At 37.3% G+C, this 24491-nt stretch overlaps 1 protein-coding gene across 3 annotated transcripts in view; it reads right to left on the reverse strand.

Annotated features, from left to right (window-relative positions):
* The window catches only part of HS6ST3 (heparan sulfate 6-O-sulfotransferase 3), a 925875-nt gene that overhangs the window by 582390 nt on the left and 318994 nt on the right, over positions 1-24491 (reverse strand). The gene's annotated exons all lie outside the window — the stretch shown is intronic.

The following is a 24491-nucleotide window of genomic DNA, read 5'->3' on the forward strand; positions in this document are numbered from 1 at the left end:
AGAGCCATATATACTCAGACCTTTAGTATCTTTATGTATTACACAAAAACTGTCATGTATCTTTAAGTGTAACAAATTTTGTTTTCTTCTTTTCCAAGTAAGAGGAGGGGAGACAGAAAGACAGACTACTGCATGTGCTCCAACTGAGATCCACCCAGCAACACCATATGGGTTCGATGCTCTGCCTATCTGGGACCATGCTCATAACTGAGCTATTTTTAGCACCTTAGGCAGAGACTCCTTGGAGCAATCCTCAGTGCATGGGGCCAATGCACTCGAAGCAATAGAGCCATGGCTGTGGGAAAAGAAGAGAGAAAGGGAGAAAGAGGAGGGGGAGTTGGAGGGATGGAGGAGTGGATGGTTATTTCTCCTGTGTGCCCTGACCAGGAATTGAACCCAGTACATCCACACACTGGGCCAATGTTCTACCACTGAGCAGAACAGCTAAGGCCAACGTTTAACAAAATTTAAAACTATGGTATAAAATTTGGGGAAAAGGGACCTGAAACATGAAAGAAAGTAACCAATTATATCATATATGTTTCAAGTTATGGATCTTTATAAACAGAGTAAATTGGATGATACTCAATATTACTACTTGAGTATAATTTTCCCACTGTCTTTTCTGTAATTCACTTAGTATACAAGGTTCCCTCCAGTTCATTATCATTATGGAATTTTAAGCCACTGATCTCTTCTTAGATCTTTTCTTTCTTACAATAATGTCAAACTAAATTGAGTATTTTAAAAATATAGCTTGTGTATATATTACCATATCTTAAGATGTGTGATGAATACAGGAAGGAAAAGACTTTAACATACAAACTCACTTCTTACTAACATTACAGTCTGTCAATTTAATTGAATTTCACAATGTCTTTAAAACTTTCTTAACCAATTTAAATAATCAAATTTAGCCCCTCAAAAAATAAACTGTACTTCCAGACTCCATTCATAGTTCCAATAGTTAATGTTAAATGTTTAAAATTATGTAAAATATTTCCTTCAGAAAAGTGTAGAGTATCATTTATATAAACTGCATTTGTAAAGAAGTACTTATTAAAAATACTTCTTAAAATCTAGCATCAAACAGTTTAACATAACCAGTCCTTTTATTCGTAAAGTCAGCCTTCTAAATGATGTAATTTAAAAAGCACTAAAAGTATACTTCTTTTTATTAAATGTTTGAGAACATTACCTTCCCACCATTAGTTTACTTGTGAGTAAGTGACAGATGGAAATTTTCTCCAGAAATTAAAATCTAAAGTTTCGAGATTTAAATAAATGATCAGTCCCAAAACAACATGCCCAAACCATAAATAGTAATAACATTTAAAAAATGTATGTTTCCTAGGGCTGCCATAACAAAGTACCATGAACTAGGTGGCTTCAACAACAGAAATGCATTGTCTCACAGTTCTTGAGTCTAGAAAAGGAATGTAAATGGCTTCAGCCATTCCTTGACTCATAGATGTTCTTCCTGTGTCTTCACATTGTTTTCCCTCTGTATGTGTCTCTGTGTCAAAATTTCCCCTTGCTGTATGCACAGAGTCCCAACTAGATTAGAGCATACTTTAATGACTTCCTCCTAACTTGATTATCTGTAAAAACATTATTTCCAAATAAGGTCACATTTACAGGTACATACTTGGAGTATGACTCCAATATCTCTTTTTTTGGGGGAGAGGCAACATTTCAACTCATAACAGTTAATAACTGTACGCCATAAATTCCCACAGCATTGTCAATCCCTTCCTTAGAATTTTTTAAGAAAATTAAGAAATAGGGTACTTTATGCCCCTATCTTAAAAATATTGATGAGGCCTTCAATCAGTGATGGGATTCATACAGTTCACACTGGTTCAGCAGAAGCAATACTTGATTTTTTGTTGAGTTTGGCAAACCAGTTGCTGAAATGGGACTTGTAATCAGGTTTGTCTCTGAGGTGGGCAGCTGGGCAGATACCCAATGTGTAAATCACAAATTTACATTCCTTACACTTTTTTTTTTAATTCACTCAGTGAGAGGAGAGGAGGCAGAGACAGACTCTGGCATGTGCCTGGACTGGATCCACCCACAAGCCCACTAGGGGGTGATATTCTACCCATCTGGGGCATTGCTCTGTTGTTCAGCAACCAGGTCTTATTAGTGCCTGAGGAGGAGGCCAAGGAGCCACCTTCAGCACCTGGGGCCAACTCTCTCCAATCAAGCCATGGCTGCAGGAGGGAAGAGAAAGAGAGAGAGAGAGGGAGAGAAAAGCAAGAGGGGGAAGGGTGGGGCAGCATGGGTGCTCCTCCTGTGTGCCCTGAGCAGGAACTGGACTTGAGACATCCACACACCAGGCTGGCATTCTATCACTGAGCCAAGCAGTCAGAGACCCTTACTCTTTTTTAATGTTCATCTGTGCAACAGCATATTCTAAGCACCCCTAATAATGTTCATTCTGTCCATAGGTGGAAATAAATTGCAAAAAAAATGCAAGTTAGGACACCAATCAAGAAGCAATATGGAAATATCTTAAATAACAGTTTTATTGTTTTTTGTCAGATATTTAATATTTTTATTACTATTTTAAACTCATAACATAATCTAGTTTTGTATACCTCTTTTACTGTTGTTATTTAAGTATTAAATGCATGAAATAATAAACTACGTTTCAGTATATCTTTTTTTATACTTAAAATGGTCATTAGGACAGAGAACCGATTGTTAAATTATTTGAATCCCACCACTGCCAACAATCCTATTGGTTAAGTGGTTAGCCTCACAATAAAGGTTTTGCAGATGTCCAGAGAAAGAGTTTCTGCAACTGGCAGTCCGGCTTTGTTACCCTTTCTGCTATAAGTCCTGTGGCTAGCATATAAGCACAGAGGACTGATAAAGTATCCTTCCAGTTTTTCAATGCGGTTCACTTAAAGGAGACTTGTCACTCTCATATCATTTGTGGAATGAGGTAAGTTATAAAAAAAAAGGCCCAATTTAAATACACATAGTATTCATGTGGAAAATATTTATTGAGTTCTTTTTACACCAGGCATTGTTCTTGACTTTAAATAAAATGATCAATAACCTTCACCCTTCATGAAGCTTATATTCTACTGAGGGGAGGGGATTAAAAAAAACAAAGTAAGATGCAAAATACATAGCATGTCGGATGGCTGTAAATGCTATACAAAACAAAGAAGCAAAATAGAAAGTACCAGAAGCTAGCAGATTGCAACTTTAAATGGGTTCCTCGGAGAAGATGACGCAGAATAAAGATGGGAAGGCAGTATGGCAGCACGCACTCCTGGCAGGAGAAATAAGAAGAGCAAAGGCCCTGAGGAGGTTTGAGTCCAGGAAGAGACAGGAGGCCAGTGTGCTGGAACAGTGTGAAGGGACAGCTAGAAGATTCAAAATAGGTGTTAAAGAACATTTTCCCATAGTATTCTATTGCATTAAATAAGAAAATCAAAAGAAGACAACCCTGTATATTTTTTAAAGTTGAATTCACTATACAGAGTAAAAAAAAACATCTGCTGATTATTCATCAAAGCAAAGAAGGGATGAAAAGGTGGAACCATGCACAGAAGAGGGTTTGGATCAAGGAAATTATTCAGGCTGCATTCTCAGCCCTTCAAAAGCATCAGAAAGCCACATTATAATATCTGAAGGTATGAAGCAAACGTTTGTCTGATCTGGACCAGCATTAATACCCAACTGACCTGCCACGCTGGGGCTCCAGAATAGAGGAAGCAGTCTCTGCGAAGATACAGGCTCACCAAGGCACCAAAGGCTTCTTTTAGACCCTTGGGTCTTGGATTGACCCCAAGTTCCACTCGCTACAGGAAATCGGGGTCCCAGAATCATCGCTCTGCCCTGACTCTTGGATGTTTCCATGACATCCTCCAACCAGCTGCTGGGCTGCACTGGCACCTACCAACAGCATTGAAATGAGCTAAAATGCCATCCTGAACAAAAATAAATAAGACAGATCCATTCTAATGTGGTGAAAACTAATGTGGGAATCAGCTTTGTAGTGAATTTCAACGCGATCTCAAAGATAACAGGGCCAATTTTCAAACCTTCCGTATTTGTCAGCTTTCTACACACATTTATGCCTCAGCTCAGTCTATTTCCATAACTCTGCAATGCACAATTGTGCAGAGTAAAACATATCTGAATGTTCTCATATCTCAATGAAAACTTCAGGGCAGAGGACAATTTAACACAAGGCACTGTGAAGGTTTGGAATCTCTTCCTCCAACAGTTCAATTCTGGGTCAAGAAACACATTCAAATGTACTTGGAGCTGTAAATGTAAAGTAAACAATTCCAGAACCCAAAGGGAGAAAAATATAAGACAAGCATCATGCTAAGAAAACAGTGAGTAAAAGATCAAAGTGTTCACCTAGACATAAGAATGACTTTTAAGGACAAAAGGAGAATGCCACACGAAGCTGCATATTAATTCTCCAATACACAACAACACCAAGACACTATGTGAGAGAGTTTGCTGATAGATTTTTTTTTAAAGGAGTCATTTGAAGAGTAACCTAAAATGCCACAGCCACTGAAGCAATCACAGCAAACCTCATCAGAAGCCAAAACCACAGGCTCATATCAGGTGTCATGGGAGAACAAAGGAAAGCACTCTCTGGGGCAGCAAGCTTATTTTTCCAGCGTTCAAAGAGCCCTAGTATTGGTAAGTTTTCTGAATCCTACTTAAAAGCTACAGAGAAACTGTTCTCAAATGTTATACAACTAAATCTTAAAATGCACCTACAAAAGGCATAACCAGTTTATTATCATTGGTTCTGGTGTTGACACTGTCATGTTGGGCCTAAGTACAGGCTTTTATTCTAGTGGGTCTCAAAACAAAAAATTCAATTAAAAGCTAAGGACAACTGTAACCCTCATATACAGCTGTTGGGAATGGAAAATGGAGCAACAGCTTTGGGAAACAGTCTGGTAGTTTCTCAAAAGGTTAAACATCAAGTTACCACGTGACTCAGCAATTCCATTCCTGTGTATACACGCAAGAGTAATAAAACATACACGTGTACAAAAACTTCTACATAAATGTACATGGCAACATTATTCAAATAGCCAAAACATAGAAACAACCCACATGTCCCTCAGTTGATGAATGGCTAAACTGTGGTATAGCCACACAGAGGGATATTATTTGATATTAAAATAAATTATCAATATATGCTACAAAATGGATGAACCTTGAAAACATTCATAACTTTAAAAGCCAGTTACAAAAGATTACATATTTTTTTATTCTATATTATACAAAATGTTCAGAATTGAAAAATCTATAGAGACACAAAGTAGGTTGGTGGGTACCCAGTGCCGGGGAGGTTGGAGGGAAATGGGCAGTGACCACTGGGGGCACAGGATGTCTTTTTGGACAGACGAAAATGTTCTAAAATTAATTGTGATGATTGTACAACTCTATGAATAAACTAAAACCACTGAGTTGTACACTTTAAAGAAATGAAATGTATGGTATATGAATTCTATCTCAATTAAGCTATTATTTTTAAATGTTAAGGACAGATATTGTCATAATTGACATTTTTCTTTATGAATCTCTATATGCCCAAAATTGTGTGTTTTTTTTTCTTTTGAATGCCATCATTAGAATTTGGACTTAACAGGTAACCAACATCTAAAGAGTGACTCTTTGTGATTTAAGAATGCCTGTCTGTTTTTTTCATGTTGCTTTATATATAACATAGAAAGTTGAAATAAAAAGAGAAGTGGGGGTAGGCGTGTTTGTTCCTATGAGGAGAAGAATGTCCAGAAGCCAGAAAAGTAGCATCTGCTCTTGTTGGCTGTGACTAAAATGAACCTCTAATTTAGCTTACAGCTAAAATTATCATAATTGAAACAACAGTAACAAACTGGATGTGACTTGCAATTTTCTCATCATTTAGGAAAGAAAAGAACAAATGGTTACATCGGAATAGTGGGCTCCTTCCCTGAAAGGTAGCCTTATGGTTTTGGATGAACAAAGACATTTGCCATTGATATCACTACACTTCTTCCTAGATCCTCTAAATCCATGATACATAGGTGGCATCTGGAGAAAATCCAGGGAAGCAAAGGAGATGAGGACCTTAGGATAGCTTCGGACTTTCAAAAATTGTTTCTTTCTTTCTTTGACTATGCTTTTTAGAGTCTTTCTTAAAGAGAGACTCACATATGCCAGCACTAGTACTCAGAAACCCCCACACACAACACACACCTACATGAGTGTATGTTTTATGTTGTATGTATATATGCATGTATGTATATGTGTGTATAATCATATCTATAGAGGTTCATGAGTATGAGTTTGAGAAAATGAAATAGTAATTATGACAAATATGAACCCTAAAAATATGTTTTATACAAACTGTAAATATTAACACAATAACAAATTTTTTAAATATAACCAGAAGTGAGCACTCCAGGGTTCTGGAAAAAAGCCAAGTTCTAAAGTATGTCTGGCTTGCTCCACAATAGTGTCAAATCTTGTTTTTCTTACAAAAGGAAGAAAAGGAACATGGTCTTATTATAAAGAAAACCCACTGACTTCATACACGACTTGGAAAAAGTCACATCTCTCCTGGGTATGTATTCAACCTATTCAAAGGCCTAGCAAGCTTGCGATTGAAAATGCAGAGGAATACAAATACCCTCAGCTGAAAGGTACTAAGTCTGTGAAAATACATATGATTATATGATTAACACAAACAGTCCTCTATAAACAAAATGGCATTTTCATCTGTTATACTGGGTGACAGGAGAGTCAAGTAAAAGGAAAAGAAATGAATGCATGCAAATGAGGAAATTATACTCTATATAACAGAAAGCTTTAATTTCATCATGTGCTTTGACATATTCTGCATAGAAATATTGGTTGATATTTTTTTCATTTTTTTATCTCCAAAAGAGGAGCCTATCTCAAAAACCTAGGTGCAAAAGGTGGCAGCTTTGTTCTGAATGTAAATAAAGTGTTTAAAAGCATATTTATGTACCTCAAGCAACAGATCCCTAGCTATCAGGTTAAATTATGTGTTATGGTTATTTTGATTTATTCTGCAACTATTAATAATAATTGACTATATTTAAACTTTTACATTTCCACAAGAATGATGAGGGTCTGTTTCTTTCTGTTTCTCTGCAATGGCTTGGGTCTTAACCAACCAATACCAGTTGTCAATATCTTAAAGAAATATGCCTGAACCTCCCAAGAATAATTATTCTAAATCCTTTGTGCAGACATTGAGTGTAGTATGGTATGAGTCACTGATTTTCTCCTTTACAGTTGATATATTCAGCAAGAAGAAAGACTTTTTGTTTAGTAGCAATTGTACCTTATTTTTTCCCAAGGTCAAAATACATTTACATAAGATTTTTTCATCCAAAGATAGATCTAATGCCAGACTTTGGAAATTTAAGAGTTTCTGATACATTTTGCTTTGTTGATATTTGTGTATTATTGGTGTATTTTTGTTGTTGTTTAGTTTATGTACTTATCAATATTATACTTTGAAATATAGCATGTGCACAAAAGAATATATAAAAATGTTTAAATTTAATTGTAGAGTTTAGGGAAAAGTAAAGTGAAATACTTGCATCTGACCCTCATACCAATAAATAGAACATTCCCATACATCCCAAAATTATTTTTACTACTGTAACATGTAACTCAACAGTTAGTAGTTGTTGTTTTTTTAATTTATTAAGTGAGAGGAGGGGAGGCAGAGAGACAGACTCCCACATGCACCCTGACTAGAATCTACCCAGCAAGCCCTCTAGTGGGGTGATGCTCTGCCCATCTGAGCCGCTGCTCCATTGCTCAGCAAATGAGCTATTTTATAACCTGAGGCAAGGCCATGGAGCCGTCGTCAGCATCAGGGGCTAACTTTGCTTGAACCATTCAAGCCATGACTATGGGAGGGGAAGAGAGAGAGAGAAAGACTAATGGGAGAATGGTGGAGAAGCAAATGGTCACTTCTATGTGCCCTGACCAGGAATCAAACCCAGGACTTCCACAGGCTGGGTTGATGCACTACTACTGAGCCAACCAGCCAAGACCAGTAGTTTGGTTTTATCTATTTTTGCACTTTACTTAAGTAGAATAATACCTAATTATATTTTATTCTGAGAGTTGTTTCTTTCACTCCACATGTTTTTGAAATTCATCCATATAAATAAGTGCAGAAAATGTTCATGATGTTGCTTTATTTTCCACACAAAACACCACCTCCAAAGACAAACATACTTATTTGACTCTTTGGAATAGAATAAGCATTAGACGAATAGGCACAGTCTATTGAACCCAACAACGTTGAGTTACATGACTTATAAAGCCTGAGTTATATAGTTCTCCATTTCTCTCTTCCTCTTTCTCTGCACCCTCATCCTTTCCTCCAAAATAATAATAATAGTAGTAAATAATAAATTTTTTAAAAGCCATTCCTTATAGAGCTATTTCAGTTTCTTTTGTCTTGGAATGCTAAGAACAAAAAAGGTGCAGCACTAGGATTCAGAATAAATGTGGAGCAAACTGAAAAACACTAAAAAAAATTTTCTCTATAGGTCTTTCTCCAGCTCAATCGTGCTGCCAAAAATAGCTAGCAACAGCTGCATCTTGCCACCTGGGTTCTTACTTCCTAGTGACCACAGTACTAAAGGAGGGCCTTCAAGGAAGCAGGAAGCTAGCCTTGAGCTGCTAGAAAAAGGTATATTTGAGTTAGGGCAGAATCGAATGAAAATACCATCCTCTTAAGAGCTGCCCCAGAGAGCTAGCCTTAGGAAAACATTGAAAAATGTGGATCTGCAGAAATAAATGGGGAGATTTTTCTCTTTTTTTTTTTAATTTTATTTTTAGTGAGAGGAGGAGAGGCAAAGAGACAGACTCCCACATGTGCCCCGACCAGGATCCACCCAGAAAACCCACTAGAGGGCGATGCTCTGCCCATCTAGGGTGTTTCTCTGTTGTGCAGCAACTGAGCTGTTCTTAGTTCCTGAAGCAGAGTCCCTGGAACCATCCTCAGCACCTGAGGTCAGCTCACTTGAACCAATCGAGCCATGGCTGCAGGAGGGAGAGGAGAGAGAGAGAAAGAGAGAAATAGAGAATGAGGAGGGGTAGAGAAGCAGATGGTTGCTTCTCCTGTGTGTCCTGACCGGGAATTGAACCTGAGACTTCCACACACTGGGCTGATGCTCTACCACTGAGCCAACTGGCCAGGGCCAGGAAATTTTTCTAATACTTAGTATTAGAAATAATAAAGAATTATAAGTGTTAGGAGAAAAGTTAAGAAAAAGAGAGAAGCCAGTAAGTTGCTATAAGGTTGGAATAACACTTGGGATAAAGGTATTCAGATAAATTATTCCTTGTGGAATTTCAGAGAATGAACTTCAGAAATGGGTTAATGTAGAGAGAACAAAGTAGCAAGCATGGCTTGTAACTATGACCCATTAACAGCTAAACCTGTGAAAACAAGAGATTGGAGACAGAGGTTGAACTTGAGAATTATACCTCTTTCCAGGCTCTGAGACGTTGTATATATGCTCAGTGTGCAGTGGTGGTTCAAAACAATTCTATCTACAATTAAAGAGACAAGGAGACTCCAACTGACATCTAGGTGGGATAGAACAACAATATATTAATACCCATCTGGTTTCTGTCTGAGAATATCATAAAATTAGAGAACATGGCAAGATTATGAACCATAAAGTACTATTTCTGTCACATAAATTAAGAAAGTAATAGAAGGTCAGAGATGGAACACATTAGTGAGGAGAAGAATATGTGAAACCATCATGTGAGGTGTAAAATTTTAACCCAACTTAGGAAGACACTTTGGCATTTAGGAAGATGGCAGAAAGAGGTAAGATATTGTTGGGGGAAAGTGGATAAGGATGGTGTGAGATAAGATATATAAATGAGAATTGACTATGACCAAATGAAATCAGTGTTCAGTGGAGGTATAAGTAATATAGAAATCCAGAGGAAGGGATTATTAATTTTATCTGACAGAAGAGCTCTCTAAAGAGGTAGGCTTTTAGAGCCTTTAAGAATGATAAGGATTTAAATGCAGGCAATTGAGAATTTCTGTTTCTCACAAGATAGCAGATAAAATAACCTTCTTAATGTTAGATAAAACTTTGTTTTTTAAAAAAAAACAATTCTAGTGCATGGCTAAGCTTGCAAGGCAATAAGAAAGTAAAGAAAATCTTAAAATATATAATAGAAAGCAAGAACAAGAATCTAAGGCATAAGCAGGCTCTCAATCCAGCTTACCCTACCTTACCCTAACCTCAACGGAAATTGGAAAATAAATATCACATACCAAAACCTGAGTAATCCAACCAAATAATTACTTAGAAAAATATTTATAACCTGAAATATTTGTTTCACTAAATAAATAAATAAATAAATAAATAAGGCTGAATATTTTTGGGCTAAGTATATAAGTTAAGAAGTTAGAAGCTTAACAAAAAATAATCCGAAGAAGCTGAAAAGCAATGCTGGGCCAGACTGTGCAGTGCTGTTATGGGGTACTAAGGGGCCCTATTTTATTCTCCAGCTAGACAGAGTCTGTGTGCTTTTCAGCAGGGAGCAGGTGTTATATCGGTTAGGAATCTTTGCAGATAAACAAAACAAACAAACAAACAAAAAACTCAATTAAATGAATAAACCTACTGACTGATGAAAATGAAAAATTTATTGAGGGGCTCAAGCAATGCCCCCAGAATCCACTCTCTCTCTCAACCTTGAAGCCCACCCTTCTCCATACTGCTTTAATTCTCAAGTTCTTTGTGGCTAGATGGTTGCCAGGAGCTACAGACTCACATCTTCCCTGGATTTACCCAACCCCAGAAAAACCTCATTGTATCTCATGTGTCATCTCAGAATCAATTACTCTGGACAGGACATTACACAATGTCTTATTTGGACAGACTTGTATCATGTCCTCCTCAAATACATGGAACTCAAATACATGATATGTGCAGAAGAGAGAGCATATGGCTCAAAGAAGAGCCAGTTTACTTTTAACAAAATGGGGGATGGATACCTTTCAGCCCAAAATGAACAACTATTTCAACCTGCTTTCTGTCCTGCTTCTTGTGGTAGGATCAAAGAATGGGTAGAGTGGTAGCCTCTTTGCTTTGACTAACTTCATCTTCAAACTTACCCTCTAAGACTTCTGGGGAGTGTTCTTTCAAATGCCAAATTAGGAATTTAAATTTCATGTGTTTTTGATAACTTGAGAGATATGTATAGGTTTCCATTTCACAGTCACAGAGGCTGTGGCAGGCGAATTAAGAGGCTAGAAATTAAAGAACACATAGGATATCAATATTACCAACGCTCTTTATTAAGCCTCACAAATCTACCTTCCCCAGCAATTCTCTAACAACGAATAAAAGTTAAATACTTAGATTCCTTTTCATAAATATGGTACATAATATGGTGGCATTTTACAACTTAATGTCAAATAGGAAACTAGTGATCACGGCCCTGGCTGGTTGGCTCAGTGGTAGAGCATCTGCCTGGTATGTGGATGACCCTGGTTTGATTCCTTGTCAGGGAACATAGGTGAAGCAACCATCTACCTCTCCAACCTTCCCCCTACTCTTTCTCTCTCTCTTCCCCTCCCACAGCCATGGCTCCACTGATTTGAATGTACCAGCCCAGGGCACTGAGGATGGTTCTATGGAGCTTCTGTCTCAGGTGCTAAAAATAGCTCAGTTGCAAGTATGGCCCCAGGTGGGCAGAGCATCAGCCCCAGAAAGGGGATGCCAGGTGCATCCCAGTCAGAGTATATGTGGGAGTCTGTCTCTCTATCTCCCCTCCTCTCACTTGGAAAAGAAGAATAAAATGAAATAAAATAAAAACTAGCGATCAAATTTACTCATTAGGATATTTTTTATTTATTTTTTTTGGCTTCATTAGAGTTCTCTGGACCTAACGTAAAAATATTTCTGAATTTCCATTTATAAATCTTACTATATGATTTAGAGAGGGCTTTTCTTTTTTCTTTTTTTGAGGAAGGTAGTTAAAGGGATCCACTCAATTCATACCATGTGTATGCACAAAGAATCAAAAAATTGCTTCTAGCCTTCAATAAAACAAAAACATTTTTATAAGTAAACTGTAGCTAAATAATATCAAGGGTAAGCCTCTAAGGGAAACAACAGGAAGACTCAAAATAGTGTCTCATGCAACATTGAAAGGTGTAGAGACTGCGTAAAATATGCATTCTTGGATCATTAGAGAAATGCAAATTAAAACCACAATGAGATATCACCTCACACCAGTCAGAATGGCGCTTATCAACAAAACAACACAGAATAAGTGCTGGCGAGGATGTGGAGAAAAGGGATCCCTCCTGCACTGCTGGTGGGAATGCAGACTGGTGCAGCCACTGTGGAAAACAGTATGGAGATTCCTCAAAAAACTGAAAATCGAACTGCCTTTTGATGCAGCTATCCCACTTTTAGGAATATACCCCAAGGACACCATAGAACGGCCCGAAAAGGAGAAATGCACCCGCATGTTTGTGGCAGCATTGTTCACAATAGCGAAGATCTGGAAACAGCCCAAGTGTCCGTCAGAGGACGAGTGGATTAAAAAGCTTTGGTACATATATACTATGGAATACTACTCAGCCATAAGAAATGATGACATCGGATCATTTACAGTAACATGGATGGACCTTGACAACATTATACAGAGTGAAATAAGTAAATCAGAAAAAAAACTAAGATGAAGCCATACATGGAAGGGACATAAAAATGAGACTCAGAGACATGAACAAGAATGTGATGGCAACAGGGGCGGGGGGTTGGGGGAGGGGGAGGGGGTGAAGAAGGAGAGAGGGGTTAGGGGAGGGGAGGGGCACAAAGAAAACCAGATAGAAGGTGACAGAAGATAATCTAACTTTGGGGGAGGGGTATACAGCGCAATCAAATGTCAAAATAATCTAGAGATATTTTCTCTCAACATATGTACCCTGATTTATCAATGTCACTGCATTAAATTTAATTTAAAAAAAAAGAAAAAAAATATGCATTCTTGGGTGTTTTTTGAATCATTGTGTACATGTGTGCATGTGTGTTGGGATAGGGAAGAAAGGGAGACAAAACTCCCATCATTGTCTCTGTTAATTGTGTAGACATTATGGGCACATCCATTTTCTTTCATCACTGACTGGTAGAGTTCACTTATTTTCTCCTGCTCATCTATATTCTGAGTCCTTCTAAATTCTTACCTGTATCCAAAGTGTTGAGAAATCACTTCAGCCTGCTGCCAGCCTAGAACTGTTAAGCAAGGGATAGATTCATTGACAACAGAAGCATAAGGTCCTTACAACATAATGATGAACACAGTTTTGTTTCAATGATGTTTAAATTATTCTAGTCTTTGAAGAAGATTGATCTCTCTGTTGGATACATGTGTATTTATATGTATATGTATGCCTTGGTGTTTATATTTAAATGTTTGAAGAAAGTATCAGCTGATAAAATGTAAAGATCTTCAAAGAGCTACTCTGAGTACTAGTCAGTGTGTGTGTGTGTGTGTGTGTGTGTACTATGTACAGGGTTTGGCAAAAGTAGGTTTACAGTTGAATGTGAAACAGTTTATTATTATTAATTAATTATTATGTTATTTTCCATCTACACAACTTAAAACCTACTTTTGCCCCACCCTGTATGTATATGAGAAAGGGCATATAAACAACAGAAATGTCTTTCTCACAATGCTGGAGGCTGGAAGTCCAAGATCAGAGTGCTAGCATGGTCAGGTTCTAATGAAGGCTTTCTTTCAGGTTGGAGACTGCTTACTCTCTATGTCCTCACATGGTAGAGGCGTGTATTTTTCAACACAGATTTCAAAAGCAGACTCCCAAATACAGAGTTAATAGCCAAAAGAAAAAATAAAACCTTATAAGAGCCACCCCCCAGGAATAATCATTGTAGATAATCATTCAAGGATATTTTTCCTGTCTTTATTCTATAATTTAGAAACATTTTATTTATGTGAAGTATATTTAATTATATACAAAATAACCTACTATACATAAGTTTTGTAACCTACTTTCCCACATAGTATTTTTAAATATTGATTTTCTCTAACAATATTTCTCTCCTGTAAAGTCTCTTACAGTTTAAAATAAGGATATTAATGTTTTTAAAACAGTGAATGTTGTGTCAAATAGGAACATATGTTCTTATTTCATTTTTTATTTTTTATCAAAGTTTACTTCAAATGATAAATCACAGAGAGAACATGTGATAACTGACAAAATCTGGACTTCGTCCAAAAATAATTACTCTTTAATTCAGTCATTTTTAACCTTAAGCTACAGACCTCTTTGAGAATCCAATAAAAGCTTTTATCCTCTCTCCAGAAAAATGCACATGCATGCAATATTTTTCAAACTATTTCAAAAGTCCTTATTTATATTAAACCCATGGCTCTGGAGCCCCAGTAGGCTATAGAAAGAACCTGATTTAAGTACCCCAGTACATGTAAAAACTTTACTACTAAACAAATCAATATTACTCAGACAAGAACTCAATGAAATACTAATAAACAAGTTAGCACCAACCTCTTAAAATGTTACATTTACATTTTTATCACAGTTAAAAATGAAGCCTCCAGTCGTTTTGATCATTATCAATGTTAACTATAATCTCTCAATTAGACAGTATTTGTTGAGAACTATCTATGTGCTGTGCTCAGCATGGAACCAAGCAGATGCTCAAACAAATTCTCTCCTCCTCAAAAATGTTGACTAAGTGAGAAAAACAAATCATAAAAAACAGAATGTGATAAATTCTAAGTTAAAAGTAGATCCAAGTCCTATGGCGTCCCAATGCATAACCTAGGACTATATTAGAATACAATTTGAGACAAATAAATATTTGCAAACTGTGCCAAGTGTCTATTTGAACAGAGAATTCAGTTAGAAAATATTCTAAATTAGTTTTTCCACAGTTTGAGGACTGTGTAAATATTTTGTGCAAATATAGAAGAACATGCCAAATAAAATTTCTCTTTCTTTCTCTCTAAACAAAGGTCAATTTTCCTAATCTTCCCAGGAAATTCCTTGATTTCCTCCCAGTAAAACTTTCTTCAGCCAACATGTGTATGCAATTTCTCTGTTGTAATGGACTACATCATGCAAGCTGCAGAACAGCAAATTGTCATGGACAGAATCTTCGCTTCCCAGAATAGCATGCATATTTATGAAGCTGTGAACTTGAAAAGAACAAGCTAATCTTAACCAAACATGGCTGTTGAGAGGGATTCTTGCTGGATCCGAGACGTAAGAGTTTACAGAAAGAAAGGAATAAGATTGGAATGGAAAGGGAAACAAAAATGAAAATGGCACTTCAGAAATTACCTTCCCAGAGTTAATAAGTCTTACACTGTCTTTTACATAAGTCTCAACCTGATGCAATACCTTCTAATTAATCACTGACAGAGAAGAAACACTGTTGGTTATTTTAATGAACTTTACACTAATTTTTAAACTGTCTACAAATGAAATGCCTTATTTTGGATATTGGGTTGCCTATATTTTCTGTTTTCCTAATGCCTCCCATCTGTATCATTGTCTTGGTACCAGCAATAAATACTTTCTGTCTAATTATAGTTTTTTGACCAAGAACAACTGAAATGAATCTGAATGACTCTTCTAGTAGCATAATGAATACCAACTTTAAAGGGCTCATCATAAATGCTTTCAACAAAGCAATATATGAAGGATCAATTGGGTTCCTTTTAATGTAACATCTAATGCCAGTTAAGTAAAATAAAAACTAGCTAAGAAATAAGTTCTCTAAATAAAAAATAACTATTTTCTTAAAGATTGAAAAGTATAAAGTATGAGACTAACATTTTAATAAATGCTTTCTGTCATCTTACTGATCACCATATTAAAGTAATAGTTCAATGTCGTTACTTCTTAGTATTAGTACCCTCAATTCTTCATCTTATCTCTTTAAAATAAATTAGTTCTTCATTTCTCAACAACTGATGGAAGTGATGTAAATTCAAAAAGCAGCAATTATGCAAAAACTGAAGTCAAAACCGTTTTTCCCCCTCTCTAACAGCTTGTCAGCATAATTAATCAAATCAAGCTTCCCTCTCATCGTGAAGAGCTATAATTTCAAACAGCAAATTACAGCATTCTTGTCATAGCACATATAAGGTAAATTTTAAAAATATGTATATAAAGTACAAGTTTGTGCTGGATAACAAAGTTTATTTTATCAAATCCCACTCTGTACCAAATTAACATTCATATTATACATACTGCCCATTGAAGGAGCGATCTTATTAGAAATTTTGAATAATTCAAATTTAAAATATTTCTTATGTCACAATAAATAAATCAAAAGAACAAAATAAATGGATACCTCATCCTCAGGGATAATCTCAAATAAATTTAAAGTATTATATTAATAGTATACTTTGGCAATTTTATAAACAGACTCAAACACACATAAGAACAAAAAATAACATTTAATAAAATGGTCTAGTGTTTCAAAATATCCACAATTAAGATATTACCAATTTCACCCTGGCCGGTTGGCTCAGTGGTAGAGCGTCGGCCTGGCGTGCAGAAATCCCAGGTTCGATTCCCGGCCAGGGCACACAGGAGAGGCGCCCATCTGCTTCTCCACCCCTCCCCCTCTCCTTCCTCTCTGTCTCTCTCTTTCCCTCCCGCAGCCAAGGCTCCATTGGAGCAAAGATGGCCCGGGCGCTGGGGATGGCTCCTTGGCCTCTGCCCCAGGTGCTAGAGTGGCTCTGGTCGCGACAGAGCTACACCCCAGATGCCCCCTGGTGGGCGTGCCGGGTGGAACCCGGTGGAGCGCATGCGGGAGTCTGTCTGACTTCATCCCCGTTTCCAGCTTCAGAAAAATACCACACACACACAAAAAAAAGATATTACCAATTTCTAGTGAGATATGCCTTTTTTTCAATTTTCTAGGAAATAAGATTTAATAATCACTCCCATTGTTTGCAAAAATATGTGGTTTTTGCTCTCTCAGTTTTGAAGATTCACTATCTCTATGTATTAAAATAATTGCCCAAGATTATGAATGCAGACAAAACACTGAAACAGTAATTTGCTACCCAATATGTGATATTAGGAAGAGCACTTTCTTTCATTGAAGCATATCTTAAAATTCCTTCTCTTTCTTAAAGCCTCTTTAGGATAATTGAATGTAGAAGACTAACAAATTTCATGGCTTACTACCACCCTTTCCTACATAATTATTCTCCTAGGAGTTAAAATACTATTAAATCATCTATCTGATGTTCACATTTTTTTGTTTTAACATTGATAGAACTGTGTGCATCTTCCTTGTGTTTATTTGAATCAACATTTCCTGTCCACTTTGCACTCTACCCAGAACCAGCTCAAGATAAGGCACTTTCAAAAAATGCTTGGTATAACCTGACCTGTGGTGGTGCAGTGGATAAAGCATTGACCTGGAATGCTGAAGTTGCCAGTTCAAAACCCTGGGTGTGCCTGGTTAAGGCACATATGGGAATTGATGCTTCTTGCTCCTCCCTTCTCTCTCTCTCTCTTTTTCTTTCCAATCTAAAATGAATAAAGTTTTAAAAAAATTTTTAAAAATAAGATGCTTGGTATAAATGATGATGATGATGAAAATTACTTGTTAAAGTCAAGATTTCTTATCATATAGAATTCAGTTTTATAGAGAGGTAAATATATTTTCTCTCAAATGTGAAGAGCTTATTTATTTGAGTTAAAAACTTTCTGACAGGACTCCTGGAACCCCCACACATGGAAAGCTATTGACCTGCACACTGAAGCAAGAAGGCACGCATGCAGGGCAAGCATGCAGGCTTTCTGAATGGAGAAAACTGATTCAATGATAGGAGTCCTCACCCGCAGTCCGTGGGATTCTTATGGTGTTGCTGGAATGGATAACTATTGTATTAACTATCACTTTTGCTGTAAGAGAGACAGCGTTTAACTCACTTTCATGCAGATCATTTGAAGCAAAGTTAAGTTGGACTCATTTTCACTGAGAGGTAATAGTAAACAATGAGCTAAACAACAACTCATAGCAAAGCCAGTAACAAACTAATCTTGAATCAATTAAGTATGTCCAAGGTATATTATGTATATTCTTTGGGATGCATGTAGATTACAGTACAAATCAGAAATATTATCTTTATATATAACAATTGCTAAGAATACTAAACTACTATATTAATGATTTACATGGGTCTTGGCATCAGATTCTAAAATTTCTTATATACTATTTTAAGTAAATATATTGATGTAAAAGAACTTACATTCTTTTCATTTTCATATATATTAGAAATTTCATATGCAAGATAAATATATTTACATGATAAATATAAATATAGATCCTAAAGCATAAATTGTATCATTTCTGGAAATACGGAGTTGTCTAAAGTTTTACAAGATTAATGCAGGTTAGGAAACTCTATAAATAATGTATTTTATATGTTCTTTGTACTTCAACAAAAATTTGCTATCAAAATATAGTGTCTATAAAATACAAAAATTTTAAATATTCATAGCCCTGGCCAGTTGGATTAGTGGTAGAGCATTGGCCTGGCGTGTGGATGCCCCAGGTTCAATTTCTGATCAGGGAACACAGGAGAAGCAACCATCTGCTTCTCCATCCCTTCCCTTCTCCTCTCTCTCTCTCTCTCTCTCTCTCTTCTCCTTCTGCAGCCATGACTTGATTGATTTGAGTGCATTGGCCCCAGGCACCGAGGATGGCTCTGTGGAGCCTCCATCTCAAGAGCTAAAAATAGTTCCGCTGCAAGCATGGCCCCAGACGGGGTTGACTGGAGGATCCTGGTCAGGGTGCATGCGGAGTCTGGCTCTCTATATCCTTTCCTCTCACTTGGCAAATAAGAAAAATAAAAATTCATGAAGTACCTTAAAACTATATGTTTTCTAAGGAAATAAATATGGATTTTTCAGAAATATTTATAAGTATATCATATAAATAAAAATGATAATATTTTATAATTAAGTTTTTCATTGTCAACACTGTTTCCATCATTTTATTTCCAAATAAAAAGCCATTAGGTTTTTCAGCCATAATAAGATCTAGGTTCACATATTGATAATCTACACATGGGAATTAATTTCAGAGAAACTATTAGATATCTCTAATCTCTTGATAAACCAATAAATGTTAAGAAAGGAAATATGGAAGACTCAGAACAGGAAAATCATTTAAAAAAAACTCTGTAGTTGAGCTTTAAAGCCTTCCAACCTGTATATTCTTGGACCTGTCCTCTTCCCCAGGCAATCAATGAGTTCACAGTGCCCTCAAAAGACATCCCAGCTCCAAATGATCAACCTTACACACTCCCACCACCATCAGCCCTATTAACTAAGGCAGATCTCCATTAGAAGGTCACTTGATTGGACCTTGGCACTAATATATAACAATTAAATGCTCCATAGGTCTAGTCCTGTCTCTGGTGCAAAGAAAGGTATTTTAAATCAAATAAATGTCTAATGGATAATTAGAAAATATCTAGAAGCAGGGAAAATTCTAAAGCCCTTCACTTTTTATTCTGAATGAGAAGCAACTCTTCCCTCAGAATAATCCACCAAGAAATATAATTCCTCAATGACTAAATAGTAATGTGAACATCAATCAAAAGGAAAATCTGCATTATGTAGAAAACATGGACCAAAGTTATTCAACTTTTCATATTTGAAAGCTGCAAATTAAATTTTGAAGAAAATTTTCCTAGTCCTATTCATTAAAATCTCAGGAGGGAGTGACGTCACGGAAATGGCACCGTGAGCAGCGCGTCCGACAGCTCTCCCCTAAATCACAACAAATTTATCAACTAGAAACAGAAAAATTTATCCTCGGAGCATTCCGGAGTTCGACACAAACTGATAGCGAAAGGACTGTTATCACTTGAATCTGAGAGACGAGGGTGTGGAGAAATCTACCACAGGGACGTTCTTTCAAACCGCAAGGAAGTGCACCTGTGGTGAGTCAGCCCATATACTTGGGAACCGCGAGCTGCCGTGAGCGGCCGACGCGAGCCGCCACCGCTAGCCGCCGAGAGCCCCCGCGAGCCGCCGCCGCGAGCGGCCGCCTCGAACCGCCACCGCAAGCGGCCGCCACGAGTCGCCGCCGCGAGCCGCCACGAGCAACCGCAGGCGCCCGGTCCGGTTGAGCACCGCTGACGTTCCCAGCGGCCCGCACACTGCGAGTGGGGGTCGCCGGCCACCGGTGCCCGGAGCGCCCCATTCGCGCGCGTGCCTTGGGCATTCCACGCGTCCAGGGTGCCCTGCTGGCCCTCACACCCAGGGGGCTCCATTATCCTGCGCCTGGTGCGGTCCAGCCGCCAGCGGCGGGGCGAGCGGGAGAGGCTTGGGAGATTCTCTCCGTGGGCGGGGCACCTCACCCAGCCATTCAAGCTAACAATCAAGCGTTGGGGGAGGGGCGCACGCAGGCAGCCTAAAACACCTTCGGAAACACAGCTGCGACCCAATCACTGAAATTAGCTTAACCCATGAAATCTGCGCACCCTCGGTTCTAATTGATAAGATCTCTCTCAGTTCAGCGATCCAAGACAAGAGGCGTGATATTTTTTAGTGCCTCTCGCTAAAGGGGCGGGGGCAACTTCTGATTGATAGAGCCTCCATATTCAGGGATAAACGCTAACAAGAAGGACTTGGCAGATAATAAGGTCTATACTACACTAGTCGTAAGCAGAGACTAGTGCCTCTTCTTCCCTGCAAAAACAGGCTACAAAGTGTGGAAAGCCTAGGTTGAGAGGTCCAACTAAATGATAGGCGCTGAACAGTCACCTTGACAACAATTGACTCCCACCCCCGCCTGATTACACTGGAGGCCCTGTCAGAGCCTTTCCCAAAGCCTTGCACTGAGTGGGGATAGAGTGGGGATTTCCCAGCTCTTTGAGCCTCTTACTCCCCAGGCAGAAGCAGTTGCAGCCTTATAGCTGGATCACCAGGCTGCTAATTCAGAAAGGGGGGACTAGGAGAGAGAATCCAGGAAAGCAAACTCTCTCATCGTTGAACCTTGCAAACGCCAACAAGCCTTTACTTACAGCAAGACTAAAGCCAATTATATGACATTGCCATAGAATCCCATCAACTGCAAATCCCTACCTAAGAGTGACACAGGGGCAGAGCCTGGGGTACAGAGTCACTGACCAGGAAGAGGGAGAGAAAAGAAAAAGGAAGAAGTTAACCTCTCAAAATCAAGAAAAACCCACAGACTTTACAACTTGATCCACTAATTTTTTGTTGTTGTTGTTGTTGTTTGTTTCTTCTATCTTTTTGCCTTTATTTCCTCCACCTCGGTCCTTCTATTCTCTGCCCATCTTATACTTCCCCTTTCTTGAACTACACTACTCATGAGTGTTGCATTTTATTTTTCTTCTTCATCCTCACCCTCCTTTAAGGTTATACTCCAAAACACTTAACTCTCACTCTCTCCTCTTTTGTTTTTTTTTTTTTTGTCTTGCTTTATTTTGTTTTTTTCTCTTCCTATTTTATTTCTTCCTTCGTTTTTCTCTTTTTCTTATTTTTTCCTTTCTATTCGTTTTTTCTTTTCTCATTTTACTTTCCTCCCATATAATCCTCAATCATGAACAAATTAGTTAATTTGGGACTCAAGGCTTTTTTTTGGCTTTATTTCTCTTTTTTGCTTTTGTTTTTATTTTTTTTCTTGTTTGTTTCTTTTTGTGGCATTTTGGGTCCTCCCAACCCAAGGTCTCCATTGTATTTAGTCTTTGCTCCATTTAATACAACAGATTTTTACTTATTATTTTTATTTTTTCTTCTTTATTATTCTTTTTTGGTCCTTTTTTCTGGTTCCCTCTTATCCCTCTCATTATATCTCTTAGTTGACCATCACTTACAAGCAAATCATCTTATGCTTGTCTAAGATTTTCTTCCTTTTTTTTTTTTTTTTTTTTTTTTTTTGCATTTAGTAGGTCCCTACTCCCTTTTTTTTTGCCCCTTGAACTCTTCACCCCAAATCAGGCCCTCCATTATAGGCACGATATTTCCCTGAGGAGGGGAGAGGAGGGAAAGAGAAGAGAGAAAAAAAGGGGGAAATAATAAATTATTACTGTTTTTTTTTTGTGGGGTGTTTTACCCTTTTTTTTTTTTTTTTTTTTTTTACTTTTTACTCTTTATTAATTCTAATTAGTGCTATCAATAAGACCACCCTCAGATGCCGATAAGAAAGAGGAAATCGAATATTATGGATACAAAAGAAAGAGAGGTAACACAAATAGATGTGGAAAAATCTATGGAGAAAAGACTTAACATATTGGAAGCCTTGGAGCTAAATGACAGAGAATTTAAAATAGAAATCTTAAAAATACTCAGAGATATACAAGAAAACACAAAAAGGCAATATAGGGAGATCAGAAAACAACTCAATGAACACAAAGAATATATTACCAAGGAAATTGAAACTATAAAAACAAATCAAACAGAAATGAAAAACTCAATTCACGAGCTGAAAAACGAGGTAACAAGCTTAGCTAACAGAACAGCCCAGATTGAAGATAGGATTAGTGAAATAGAAGACAAACAACTTGAGGCACAACAGAGAGAAGAAGAAAGAGACTCAAAAATAATAAAAAACGAGAAAGCCCTACAGGAATTGTCTGACTCCATCAGAAAGAATAACATAAGAATAATAGGTATATCAGAGGGAGAAGAGAAAGAAAATGGAATGGAGAATATACTCAAACAAATAATAGACGAGAACTTCCCAAGCCTGTGGAAGGAACTAAAGCCTCAAATTCAAGAAGCAAACAGAACACCAAGTTTTCTTAACCCCAACAAACCCACTCCAAGGCACATCATAATAAAGATGACACAAACCAATGACAAAGAAAAAATTCTCAAGGCAGCCAGGGAAAAGAAGAGTACAACATATAAAGGAAGGCCTATTAGATTATCATCAGATTTCTCAGCAGAAACTCTACAAGCTAGAAGAGAGTGGACCCCAATATTTAAAGCCCTGAAAGAGAGGAACTTTCAGCCACGAATACTATACCCATCAAAGCTATCCTTCAAGTATGAAGGAGATATAAAAACATTCACAAATACAGAAAAGATGAGAGAATTTATCAACAGAAAGCCCCCACTCCAGGAAATACTAAAGGGGGTTTTCCAACCAGATTCAAAGAACAAAAGAAAACAACACCACAAGTAACAGCTCCACCAAGAACACAATAAAACCAAACTTAAACTGTGACAACAAAGGAAAAAAAAGGGGGGAGAGGATGGAGATTAACAGTAGCAAAGGATGATGAAGTGCAGAAATACTTATAAGATAGGGTACTACAATGAATATGGTAGGTACCCTTTTCATTACTTAATGGTAACCACCCTTAAAAAAACCACCACAAAAACACTTGACTTAAAAAAGGTAGCAACAGAGGAAAGAAGTATGGAACACAAACAAACAAAAACAAATGATAGAAAAACAAAAGAGAAGAATCAAACTAGATACAAAACTAACAGAAAGCAATTTATAAAATGGCAGTAGGGAACCCACAAGTGTCAATAATTACACTAAATGTAAATGGATTAAACTTACCAATAAAAAGACACAGAGTAGCAGAATGGATTAAAAAAGAAAATCCAACTATATGCTGCCTACAAGAAACACATCTAAGCAACAAGGATAAAAACAAATTCAAAGTGAAAGGCTGGAAAACAATACTCCAAGCAAACAACACCCAAAAAAAAGCAGGCGTAGCAATACTCATATCTAATAATGCTGACTACAAGACAGAAAAAGTACTCAGAGACAAAAATGGTCATTTCATAATGATTAAGGGGAAGTTGAATCAAGAAGACATAACAATCCTTAATATATATGCACCAAACCAAGGAGCACCAAAATATATAAGACAGCTACTTATTGACCTTAAAACAAAAACTAACAAAAATACAATCATACTTGGAGACCTCAATACACCGCTGACGGCTCTAGATCGGTCATCCAAACAGAGAATCAATAAAGATATAGTGGCCTTAAACGAAATACTAGAACACCTGGATATGATAGACATCTACAGGACACTTCATCCCAAAGCGACAGAGTATACATTTTTCTCTAGTGTACATGGAACATTCTCAAGAATTGACCATATGTTGGGCCACAAAGACAATATCAGCAAATTTAGAAAAATTGAAATTGTACCAAGCATATTTTCTGATCATAAAGCCTTGAAACTAGAATTCAACTGCAAAAATGGGGGAAAAACCCACAAAAATGTGGAAACTAAACAACATACTTCTAAAAAATGAATGGGTCAAAGAAGAAATAAGCGCAGAGATAAAAAGATATATACAGACAAATGAAAATGAAAATACGACATATCAGAATCTCTGGGATGCAGCAAAAGCAGTAATAAGAGGAAAGTTCATATCACTTCAGGCCTAT

This window comes from Saccopteryx bilineata, chromosome 6 (assembly GCF_036850765.1).
Source record: "Saccopteryx bilineata isolate mSacBil1 chromosome 6, mSacBil1_pri_phased_curated, whole genome shotgun sequence".
NCBI lineage: Eukaryota > Metazoa > Chordata > Mammalia > Chiroptera > Emballonuridae > Saccopteryx > Saccopteryx bilineata.